The following is a 12,494-nucleotide window of genomic DNA, read 5'->3' as shown; positions in this document are numbered from 1 at the left end:
TGTCAATCAGCAATGGAGAAATCACTAATTTCAAGCTTTGAAGGAAGGTCCCATAAGAGCAACACAGGGCTGGAAAATGTTTTCTGCACTCATACATGCACTTCAGCCAGTCTGTGTCTGTGTATCATGGGACACAGAAGGGTTGCTGGAGCTTTTTCTTTCCACACCTCCACCCCCCTCAGCTCTTAAGTTATCCCCATTGTCATTGCCAATACATTTTGAGCAGTGTCCTTAGCAGAAGCTAACTTCTAAATGAATGGCAGAGGTAGATGGCCCTTTTATCCCACTGCCTAGGTCCAGTTATGCAGAAATATAAAATACCTGTTTGCTGTTGGTCATAGCATTATTCGAAGGTGGAATGCCAATAACTTCAAATATTTTAGCTGTCCTCTGCTGTATATCTTTCTCACAGGCTTCAAACAGTTTCTGCAGCGCAAAGACAACAGCTGGTTATAGCAGCAAAGACAGTGGAACAAAAGGCATAGTGTCGAAAGTATGTGCTGAAACCACATCTGCATGAGTGTAAATTATAGGGCCACTATTTGATTGAAATATGTCTTCAATACCTCGGAAATACACTATTTAATTGAGCTGTTTCCATACTGAAGCCCATTCTTCAGCATCTGCAGGGCCTTATCATCACAACTGATGCTAATAATGGCCTTGTCTCAGTCTTGTCCTTTAAGGTGTATAATTTTTGTCTTTTCCTTCAGATCTACCCAGCATCAGAGTGGTGAGTCAGACATCAGAACAAGGTCTCCCATCCAATACTTAAACATTCACCATAAGGAAACAGGACTCTGTTTTCCCACTTGTACTTAACATGGTGTCCTGGTTTTGTTAAAAACAAGTTTCTCTTTTAGTGAATTTTGCCTGTCAGCTAAAGCCTTCATATTAGCTGCATTTTCCTGGAGAACCAGACACATGTTTTGGTAAACCTAGCAATGGAATGCAAACTTATTGATAAGCACGGATGGGCATCTCGCGAGGGGGGCAACGAGAAACTGGTGACCGAGAGACTGACCAATGGTGTATAACATGCCATTCACGTGAATACTTCATATCAAAGTGGGAGATCACGAGGATCTCGTCCCTTTTTCCTTCCCTTTTTCCTCATGGCTGACGTTAGGAGAGGACCTTGATGGTCGTCCCTGTGAACGGAGGCCTAGTGAGAGACTGGATCCAGCTCCGGTTGGCTACAGAGTCTAATCCAGGACTTTGGGTGCTGGCTCTGCAGTTGCTGAGACTTTCAAGATTGGTTTTGTATATTTTGTATTATTTTCTCTACTCTCATTAATAGCATTAGTAAAACATCTTTAATTTTTCCAACTCTCTTCTCTCTGTCCTTCTTTTCCTCCCGATCACCTGTCCTGAGTGGGAAGGGGGGAGAGGGATGGAAAAAGGGGGAAAGTGGGGGGGGAGGGGAGGTTAACAATACATCTGCCAGGGTTAGATTGTCACCCCACAATCTTAACCCTCGACACGTGGGTGAGATATGGGATTGGGATTTGAATGTGTGGGAGGAAGCAGGTTGCTGCCAGTTTGCTCTCTACAGCTTTATGCAGGCTCTGCTGGGCTGGAAAACCAGAGACCCAGACTTAGTCCCAGCCCCGTCACGTGCAGAAATACTCAATACTCAAAGCCTACTATACTGACTGCACCATATTGATCTGGTGAGAGTCAAAGCGAGAAAATGGACATGAACAAACCTCAATTATGCTTCTGCCTCTTCTATAAGTCAAATAAGATGAACTCTTGAATTTTTCCCAGTCATGTAGCCTGAGCATCTCATACATCCTCAGCAGAGCAGACAAATGCGAAGGTTCATTTATGTTCTCAGACTTCTCATGCATTCCCATCACTTTAGACAAGAGTTGTTGTAGTCTAGGGCAAGAAGGATATTAAAAAACTTAGCTAAGACAAGATGAAACAATGAATAAGTGTAACTATTTCACAGCATGTTCTAAATCTATAATGCACTTCTCAACTATATTATATAGTTAGCAAGCAGTTGTTTTTTTTTTTTTTTTTGTGGGAAATAGTGCTTTCTCAGCTCAGTTTTGCATGATCACAGTGGAATCTGGTCAAAGAGCAGTATTTTTACTATGACATTGTAGGATGATTTCTTTTATTAACATGTTCACCCTGGGAAAGTCTCCTTCCCTTTTCAGAACAACCCCAACCATCTTCCAGAAATCAGTTACAAAGAGATGCTGTCAAATTGAAAGTCTGGGGAGAAGCTGTCTAGGCTGCCTGTTTGGAAACAAGGAGTCCCTAGGGACTGGAGGAAGCAAAAAGTATGTGGCCCTTCAGTGTAGAAACACACATTTTGTCAGAAATCTGAATAAATACCTTACCTTGTCTCTAGTTCCTTGTTCTTCTCTTTCACCTTCTTCAATTCCTCATTCTACTGAAGCTCTTTTTGGATCACCCCTCCAGGAAATGCTCTGAAACAGATTTCTCTTGTGAGATCTCTTTATTTGTACTTGGACACGGAGACAACAGTGGACTTGCCCTTATTGAACTGTCTGAATTCTGGCAAAAAAAAGCCACGAGGTGGGAAAGCACAGAGCACCCACAAAAAACTCCAGGGGAGCTTAACAACCTCCCCTGAAAGCCTCCACCTAGGATTTATGCTCAAATCAAGGGGAAAGTTATTTACATCAGAAGAAAGGGAGGTGGAGTTGTGAGGATCAGAGGTCAAAGGCTTGAGGAAAACACAAGTATTCTCCACCTATTAAAATCTACTCTCATCTTTTCTCTATTTTTTTTGTCCATCTTTAGCAACAAATCATTATCACCAAACATTCCATACTCTCCAGAGTTCTGTTCTCCTGGATTCCTTTCTCCACAGATGTCTGGGTAATGTCAGTCTCCTGTTCCTCCTGCGGGTGAAATTCTTCTGTTCCCAGTGCCTGCTCTTTAGGTGATACCACCAGAGCTTTAAAAAGCCTTCTCTACACCGTGACCCTAGGTCGAATGCTGACTCACACCCCAAAAAGAGCTGGAGGTTTTTTGCGTTGTTCACTAGATATTTTAAATGATCCTGTCTTCTTCTGTATTACAGATCTCAGAACAAGTACATGTAGCCCTAATATAAGGGAGACCCCTTATCCCATGTTTCTTTCCTCTCCTTTCAGATTAAGCCATACCATCTTTTATTACTATTTTGATCTTGTGAAGGACCCCATTGAGGTGCTGCTCTGTCAATTAAATTACCTTCAGTACTGCACACAGAAATGTTGTGTTCAGAGCTTGTCTAACTTTGGAGGTGGTAGACATGTTATGGGGGAAGATGAGTGGCTGTGGATGAAAGGACAATATTGAGAAGACAAAATTTCAGGAAAACCCAGTACTCACTCCTTATGTCTTCTGTGTCCCTCCCGGTAAGGAGGATCAGGGTTGCTGGTCTGTTGTGGCATGTAATGATCAGAAGCAGCATCCTGGCTAGAGATGGAAGAAAACAAACTAAGAATGAAGACCTGAATTTAGGACGTGTAATCTGGATCTAGACTGGTTTCCTGACAGTATTCTGTAATTAGGCAAACAAACTGAGGGAGACAAGTGACTGAGCTTGGTCATCATTTGAGTCTAGAACCACTGTCTGGGAACCTTTGCCTTACATCAGCTCAAGTCTCACACTTGAGACACTGCAGAAGAAAGCTCCAAGGCTGCAGAAAGTCTGAGTATTCCTTCACTACCAGGCTATTCATGACTGCACACCTGCAAACACTTCATGACACTTCATGACTTCATGTGAGCAACAGCTGTGATCAGAAACTAAAATACCACAGTCTGTCTTCAGAAAATCCCATCAGGAAAGCCTCTTCTCCTCAAAGCTGTTCAGGAAGGGCAAGGACAACCAGCTATTGTATTTGAAGTTAGTTCACTCCTGGCCTTAGTCACTGAGAATTATTTATGTTTGCAGTTTATGCCCAAGATGCCATTCATCACGCTATTATTTCTTTTTCTTTCCTCCTGATTAACCATTTCCCTCTTTCCTGCTAGTATTCCTGTCACTATGTCTCCTTTCAGTGCTTGCCTCGTTCTTAAGAGGACAGATTTCACAGCAAAAAGCCAGGACAGCCCCTGCACATCTGCTCAAACTGTCCTCAGAGTTGCTTTTACCACCTCCCCTTTCTATATTAGGCCGGATGCTTTTATTTTAAAGGCTGGTGTTGTTAAGGCAGCCATTACGTATTCAGGGAAGTATTCACATGGAAATGAAAGCTCATCGCACAACATGATGTTTTGTCATGTGCCCTGGTCACGTACCCTGATCTGCACCCCAAGACAAACCTGCTTCAATGGCAGCTCATGTCTGGCCAGGACAATGCAGCCGAACAGGAGAATGGAAATTTGATCTGTCCTGCAGGACAGGGCTGTGATAACTAAGGCTTTAGTATGTTTCAGTGACAGCTGCAGAAACATTTAGTATTATTTTCCTCACTGTCATGGTTTAACCCAAACTAGCAATACAACCACAATAGCCACTCACTCACCCCTCTCTCTCCCCACCGCCAATAGGGGAGAGAATCAAAAGGAAAGGGAGAAACTTAGATTGAGACAAACACCATTTAATAAAATAACAAAATACTAATACACAACTAGTAAATAAATATTAAAAATAGAAATAAAAGATACTTAAGGCAATTCCAAATGAACTCCATCCACACTAAGCAGCCAGTCCCAGGAAGTGATACCCCAGTCCTGAACAGCCAATCCAAAAGAGAGAAAAAAGAGGAAAAAGGCAGAAAAGCCCAGAGGCCTCTGCAAAATGGTAAAAGGCCAGACTAAATGTCCCAACCAAAACTCCACCAGTTCCGGGAAAAAAAAAAGAGCTAAGAAAAGAACCAATGCATGCAAGAGAAAGCACCCAAGAGTGGAACATTCCTTAAATCTGAAGCATGATGCTAATGGGATGGAATACTCTCATTGATCCGTCTGGATGTCAGTCAAGCTCTGCCCCATCCATGCCCACTTCTTCAATGCCTCACACCTGTGAGCAGAGCGCTCAGAATGTCCTTGGCTCTCAGACCGGAGCAATTAAAACATTAGCTCTGTGCTGGGGTGTTATCTGCTTCTTCAGTCAAAATAATGAGCATGCTAGCTGCAAAAAAGAGGTTTCTAAGTGCATGAGGAAAATTAACCCATTTTCAGTCAAACCAGCACACCTGCTTACATACATTCTTAATATAAAGAATCATATTACCTGTGCCAGCTCTCCAGAAATTGTAGTTGAGAATCAACAGACTCAGAACAAACTCTTCCCTGGCTGTCCATCCATCCATTTGGGGAAGAAACAAATAATAAACCCCATTAGAATCAGTAGGTAGGTATCCATTAAAGTCCTAAGAAATGCCCAAGCTATCCTTATCAGCACATAAGGAAAAAAAAATCTAGACACCAAAACTTCTCAAGGCTGTGCTTTGCCAGCTGGGTGGGATCAGTACCAATAGTGCAAATAAAATACTCTGAAAATGCAAGACCTGCATGTTATATGCTGCAGATCAAACAGCTTCTGTAAATTGTCTCCGGGTTCCCAATATGGCCCAGACAAAATTTGGTGCTAAATCAGAGCCCTCCCTACGTCTGGCTTGTTTGTTATCTTCTGTCCAACCTGTCTCAGTGTACACCAGCTACAGCTGATCATCAGGGGCCACACTAATCGCTGTAACTTCTGGTCACCAGACTCACGTTTGTTCTTTTTCCACCCACGCCAGTCTTTCTGCCAGCTTGTGATATGAGGCCTCCAGCACTGAAATCCTGTCTTCGAATTTTTGATGGTTGGTGGTTGATGATTGCAACAAGGTGTCAGATGTTTGTCTGAGGAAAAAAGAAAAGGGAATTCTTACAATGAAGGGGGGAAAAAAAATCACATACTCTGAACAGGTACCTTATAAAATACAACCCTGTGAGCAGAGGCTCCATGGCTACATCCATGCTACATCCAGAGATTAGAGCCAGGACAGAGCTGCTGCAAGGGACTGTCCTGCTCCTCTCTCTCACCACCTCCCCTCTCCTCTCCCACTGAAACAGATTTTAGTTTTGTTTATTAGAATGGACTCCCAATTAAATCACTTTGTTTCCATTCTTTCTCTGAGGACACATTGTGTTTTGTTTTTTTTTTTTCCTTGAAGCTCAACAATCCAGTCTAAAATCTGCATTTAGGTTAGCTTTTCTCTGCAAAACTGATGAGCTCAAAGACCAACTCTCCCCAAACCAGGATCTGTGTACACTATTTATACCAATCTTTCCAGTTTCTCTTTCCCATACATGCATTTAAGATCTGCCTCACCCTTTGGAGCTGAACTTGAGCTGAGGAAATTAACCATCCCTGTGACAGATACGAAGTAGAAAACAGAGCTTTTACTAAAATATTTGACAGTCAGGAAATGTTAAGCTTGGTAAGTTTAGCCGGAGACATCCCCTGTGCAACGTACCTTCTACCTCCTGCAGTCACATCTTGAGGGCCAGCGCCCCTAGAAGGTACTTCAGGCATCCATATTCTGGTGTAGGGAGAAAACTTGGTGGCGAGGGTTAAGATTGCGGGGTGACAATCAAACCCTGGCAGATGTATTGTTAACCTCCTCTCCCCCCCACTTCCCCCTTTTTCCATCCCTCTCCCCCCTTCCCACTCAGGACAGGCGATCGGGAGGGAAAGAAGGACAGAGAGAAGAGAGCTGGAAAAATTAAAGATGTTTTACTAATGCTACTAATAAGAATAGAGAAAATAATACAAAATATACAAAACCAATCTTGAAAGTCTCAGCAACTGCAGAGCCAGCACCCAAAGTCCTGGATTAGACTCTGTAGCCAACCGGAGCTGGATTCAGTCTGTCACTAGGCCTCAGTTCGCAGGGACGACCAGCAAGGTCCTCTCCTAATGTCAGCCATAAGCAGAATGGAAGGAAAAGGGCAAAAGGGACGAGATCCTCATGATCTCCCACTTTTATATGAAGTATTCATGTGAATGGAATGTTATACACCGTTGGTCAGTCTCTTGGTCACCAGTTTCTCGTTGCCCCTCTCACGAGATGTCCATCCGTGCTTATAAATAAGTTTGCATTCCATTGCTAGGTTTACCAAAACATGTGTCTGGTTCTCCAGGAAAATGCAGCTAATATGAAGGCTTTAGTTGACAGGCAAAATTCACTAAAAGAGAAACTTGTTTTTAACAAAACCAGGACACTTGGGGGTACTCCTGACTTCACAGCAGCAGCAGAAAATGTTTGCCAAAATGAGTCGCAGCACAGGGGACTGTGCTGCTCAGAGTGTAGGAAGCTATTGGAAGTGTCAGGCACGTCCTTGCTTTCACAACAGGACTTTCCTGCTATAAATAACAGAAACAAGCCCAGCCTTCTATAGGAAAAGGCACTTTTTCTTTGCACCAAGACTAGTATATCACTTTTCTAGGTGATCAGGTTGTGAGGTGTGGCTTCACCTGGCAATATCAACTGGAGCAGTTTCATTCTCTTCGCAGCTATTTGCTTCTCTGTAGCTCCCCGAGCTGTGTGTCTCTGCGCTGCCTCTGGCCGCGGCCACCAAGTCAATCTTCATCGTTGCTATAGGTTTTGGCACGTCCTGCAGTGGGTACTGCTTCTCTCTCGCTTCAGGTACCGACCAAGTCCGCCAAGTGTACTGGGGGATGGAGCATGGGTTCAAGACCCCAAAGACGCCCACGTGCATCTTGTTCAACCAGAATCAGGAGTTCAAATAGTTCGGCTGTGATACTGTGATGAAGTACAAGAGCCTGCCCCCCGGCGAAGCTGACAGCTGGTACTTCTTCCAAAACTTCAAGATGAAGCTGTACAACACAATAGGTGGAATGGTTACTGTTAATGGGAGTCAGAGCTACTCATTTATTTGAGGGGTGGGGGTGGTAGGGGAATTGGTGAAGAGGGCTGAGTAGTGTGGCTGGTGAGGATGAATGAATGGACATCGAAGGGCATTTGATGAACTGAAGCAGAAATTCTTGATTTTCTTGATTAGCCAAAGGCTTTACAGGCCCTTTCTTTATCATGCTATTCGTTGTCAATTAAAAAAAAAAAAAAAAAAGAACAAACTATAATGATAATGATAACTGTAACTATAACTAAACTATAAACAAGTAGACAAATAGCAATAATAAATAAATAAGAAAAATAAATAAACCAATAAAAATAATATAATTTTTTAAAAGACAATGAAATCTGACTGCACACCTCAGTGAAGCCAGGCATTTGTTCTTAACAGAAAGCTGCCCTGCTTCAGAGCATAACAGAGAAACTGGCCTGCCTCTGGGGCTCCCTGTCTCAGTCCTCCACAGGGAACAAGTGAGGCCCCCTGTAATTTGGAGGAGGTGCATAGGTCTCTTGCTGAGACTGCCATGTGTGACCCTGAGACCTTTTATTTTGTAGAAAGTCACTCCTAGCATGACGCTGGAAGCCAGAAATGGAAAGACGCTTCCCGCCCTGACGGTCTTTTCCGAAAGCCTGCGCTACCTGAAGGATCATGGCCTGAACACCATCCAAGAGGCCTCTTTCCAAACCGTCTGTGACCTGGAGGAGATCACCTGGGTCATTACTGTCCCAGCCATATGGAGCGTGGCTGCCAGGCAGTTCATGCGGCTGGCAGCGAAAGAGGTAAAAGCACTGGTTATCCCACCCCCTCAAATTGTCTTTGGAGATTTCTTTACCCATCAAGGCAGAGGAACTCCTCAACATTTAAACAACCTGTATTTAAAATTTCAGTCTACCAGGGAGAGAAATCTCCCACATTGAGGGTGATGGGGGAAAGGATGTCCCAAACTGCTGGTGGCAATCTCTCTGCCCTTTCTCTGTACCGCTGTGCAGAAATGAGCCCCAGGGAGATCACCAGTGCAAGAACCACCATCCCATTGTGGGCTCCTGGGGTGAGAACAGCCTCCCTAGCAGGTGGCATTCATGCAGTTATCTCACCACCTTTCCTTGAACTGATACTTCTCTCTTGTGATTTTAGGCAGGACTTATCTCTGACATGATCTCTGAGAAGCTGATCCTTGCCTTGGAGCCAGAGGCTGCATCGCTGTGGTGCAAACAGCTTCCACAGGAAGGGTTTATGGTAGACAGCAGTGACAAGAAGAAGTTTGAAGACTCTCCTGGGATCCAGTATATCGTTGTTGACTGTGGAGGTAAATTTTCCCTGTTTAAGAAGTACCATCTTTGCTGGGCATGGAGCGTGGCTGTTTCTCAGTGTTCCCAAAGGTCTGCAGTACAGTCCCAGAGCTTGGACTCCACTGCTGTGCTTGTCATGGGGTTTTTGTTTTTATTTCTCACTTATTGAGATCCCATGAGGAGGCAGAAAAATGGGAGGAAAGGACAGGACTGCTAAAGGCCTGCTCCGTGGCAAATGGAAGTCACTGTCTCATGCCGTCATGTGCTTCAGGCCAGATGGTCACAGTGAGAGTTCCTGCCATCATGTCCAAACAGCCAGCACCATGTCCCAGCATCACCGTCGACGTGCACCTACATGCTGCTGCATAGCTCGAGCTCACACTTAGAATCATAGAACCATAGAATGTCCTGAGTTGGAAGGGACCCACGAGGATCACAGATTGCAGCTCCTGTCCCTGCATAGGACAACCCCACTGTTCACACCATGTGTCTGAGGGTGTCTTCTCTGTGGGAGCAAGTGTAGTGCCCAGTGACCTGACCAAAGAGATTAGCTAGCAGGCCCTGTAGAGTAAATCATTAGGAATATTTGATGGAACACTTCTTAGCAATTCCTCTAGTTTCCTGTGTGAGGTTTTTTTGGTGTGACATGAATTTCCTGCCAAGAGCAGTCTGGTGATTGTGAACAAGTACTGAAAAGGCATCAAGAGGGCCATGAATTTCTGAGAGTCTCACCACTGCTGTTCATCTTAACTCAGAGCTTGTATATCAGAAGGCAAGAGCCAGCTGTCTATGTGAGGAGGCCAGTTTCCTTTAGTGATAAGAAAGGACATCAGCTTGTGCAGGGAGCAAGTCAGAGCATCCAGCTCTCATCAGCAATTACTGTAGGAGCCCTGAGAGACCAGGCTTCTAAACAGAAGTGCATGAATTTAGGAAATCTAAAGGTGTGTAGGCAATAGGGGAGGAGTCAGGATGAGAAAAGAAAGCAACAGAAAAGCAGACTCATGGACCAGGAGTTCAGAAGGTAAGATTATATTCAGTGGAAAGTAAGGACCTCATGTACTTTAAAGAAAAGAGCTAACTTCAATGGTTGGACTCAACAATCTTGAGGGTCTTTTCCAACCAAAATGATTCTATGATTCATATGTTTTTGTACGTGTGTGTGCAGGTGGAACAATAGACATCACAGTACATGAGATCCAAGAAAACCATCACTTGACGGAGTTACACAAGGCAACTGGAGGTGGATGGGGAGGCAACAGAGTAGATGAAAACTTCACTCATTTCCTCAAGGAAATATTTGACGATGGTGTATGGGATGAATATGTAAAGAACCATCCTACCGAATTACAGCATATGCTGTACAGCTTCAGTCTACAGAAATGCTCTGCTAGCAGGGAGGCAGTTTACATACATTGCTACTACAACTTGACCAGAGTGGCAAACTCCAAAAAGGACATCTCCCACTTCTTCAAAAACGCAAAAGGAGCTGTGTGGTGTAATGGGATGATCATGATTACATATGAGAAAATGAAGAGCTTTTTTGACTACAGTATCAAAAATATAATTTGTGCTTTGAGGGATATTCTTGGCAAGCCTGAGACAGCCAAAGTCAAGTACATTTTGCTTGTGGGGGGCTTTGCATCTAGCATCATCTTGAGAGATGCAATCAGTCAGGCCTTTGGTGAGAAGTATCATATCTTTTGCCCACTGGAGGCACAAGTAGCCGTTGCAAAAGGGGCTGTTTTATTTGGAGTCAATCCAGATATTGTTGCCTCAAGAGTCAGTGCTTGGACACATGGCCTAGCAGTAACTCAGAAATTTGATGCTACCATCCATGACTTCCATAAAAAAAGGGTCTCAAAAGTTGATGGCTATACTTATTCAGTAGATATCTTCAAGAAATCGGTGGCACTTGGGGAGTCAGTGAGTATAAATGAAGTTGCCCACTATGATTTTCATCCAACAGAACCAGATCAGACAAGTGTAAACTTTTCTTTCCATGGTACAGAAAAGTAGGATGCTCTGTATGTAGATGAGGAAGGGATAGAATGTCTTGGCTCCTGTACAGTGCCAATGCCAGACACAACGCTGGGGAAGAAATGCAAACTGAAGCTGGATATTAAATTTGGGCTCACTGAATTTAAAACCACATGTACTGATGTTACTTCCAACGAAAGTCGGACAGTGATGATAGATTTTTTATCTGTGTAAATGCCCAGTACATTGAGTAGCAGGGACAGCAACCCAAGGGAGAGCATGGCTTTAGTGGGAAGCAATAATTATGAGAGTGGAGAAAGTAAATGGACCACAAAGTCCATCATCCAGCCTTCTGTTCACATAGGTAACAGTTTGCTAGTCTGATTCTCTGGTTCCTTCCATTCCTCACCAACTACCCTTTCAGTCCAACACCTCCTTCCTGTTGTATCTGACAGCAGGTTTGTCTGATACTTTATCTCTTGGTCTTGTAGCTTAACCCTGCTGCATCTCTGAACACAACAGTCCATACCACCAATATAATCTGTATTCTACCTGTGTTTGATACAAAGTTTCTGGACTGGTGTCTAAATTCCATATATACCACCTCTTAACTATTTATTTTAGCCTGATGTCTTCTTTCAGCTACATCCTCTCTTCCTCTGATATCAGGTCTCCTTACCTCGAGCCCAGGTTTAACTCTGCCAGGGGTGACATTCATTGGATTTGTGGTTTCTTCAGAACATCACTTAAGTAGATTATGTGTAACTGAAGAGCTGTTGTCCCAGTCAAGATACGCTGTGAGGCAGTAACTCAATGTAGTCCAGTAGCTTGTACCCAAAGCCTGTGGGAGTGTTTTTTCCATTAAAACATTGGGCGATCTGATCTCATTAGCTGGGCAGATCTGAATGCTAGACTGTAACATCGCAGATGTGAATAGTGCTTATGCCGCTGCCTGAGCCCCTCTGTCCAGCTGTGGCTACTCTCTACATCTCTGACTCGGGCTCGATATTTTCCATGCCTGTAAAACCTCCTTTCTTTGCCTCCTGCCTACAGCTCCTGTGTGCAGGTTCAGCACAGCGTGGCCCATGTGAGCCCAAATTTGTCTGAGAGAAAGATGTGATCCAGCAGTGTCCTGGGTCTGCCTGGGGTGCAGTTAACGCTCCTCACAGCAGCCCTTATGCTGCCGTGTGATTTATCACCAGCACGCCATTGACAGCACACTCATGCTTCAGAAATAGATGAACAAGGCTCGCACAGTGACAAGGCCGCCTGTTTCTCACTCTGCCTCTGCAGTGAGGAAGCTGGCAGGAGGGGCCGAGGGGCTGGGAGAGGACACAGCAGACCCCAAATGTCCAAGGGGATGTTCCATACCCTGTAAAGGTG

General features: G+C 44.2%; 1 pseudogene; it reads left to right on the top strand.

Moving 5' to 3' along the window:
• Window positions 1-6,395: 6,395 nt before the first annotated feature.
• Window positions 6,396-11,809, top strand: LOC136099794 (heat shock 70 kDa protein 12A-like; annotated as a pseudogene).
• The last annotated feature ends 685 nt before the right edge of the window (window positions 11,810-12,494 follow it).

Source organism: Patagioenas fasciata, chromosome 1 (genome assembly GCF_037038585.1).
Source record: "Patagioenas fasciata isolate bPatFas1 chromosome 1, bPatFas1.hap1, whole genome shotgun sequence".
NCBI lineage: Eukaryota > Metazoa > Chordata > Aves > Columbiformes > Columbidae > Patagioenas > Patagioenas fasciata.
This window is presented reverse-complemented; position numbering and strand designations above follow the sequence as displayed.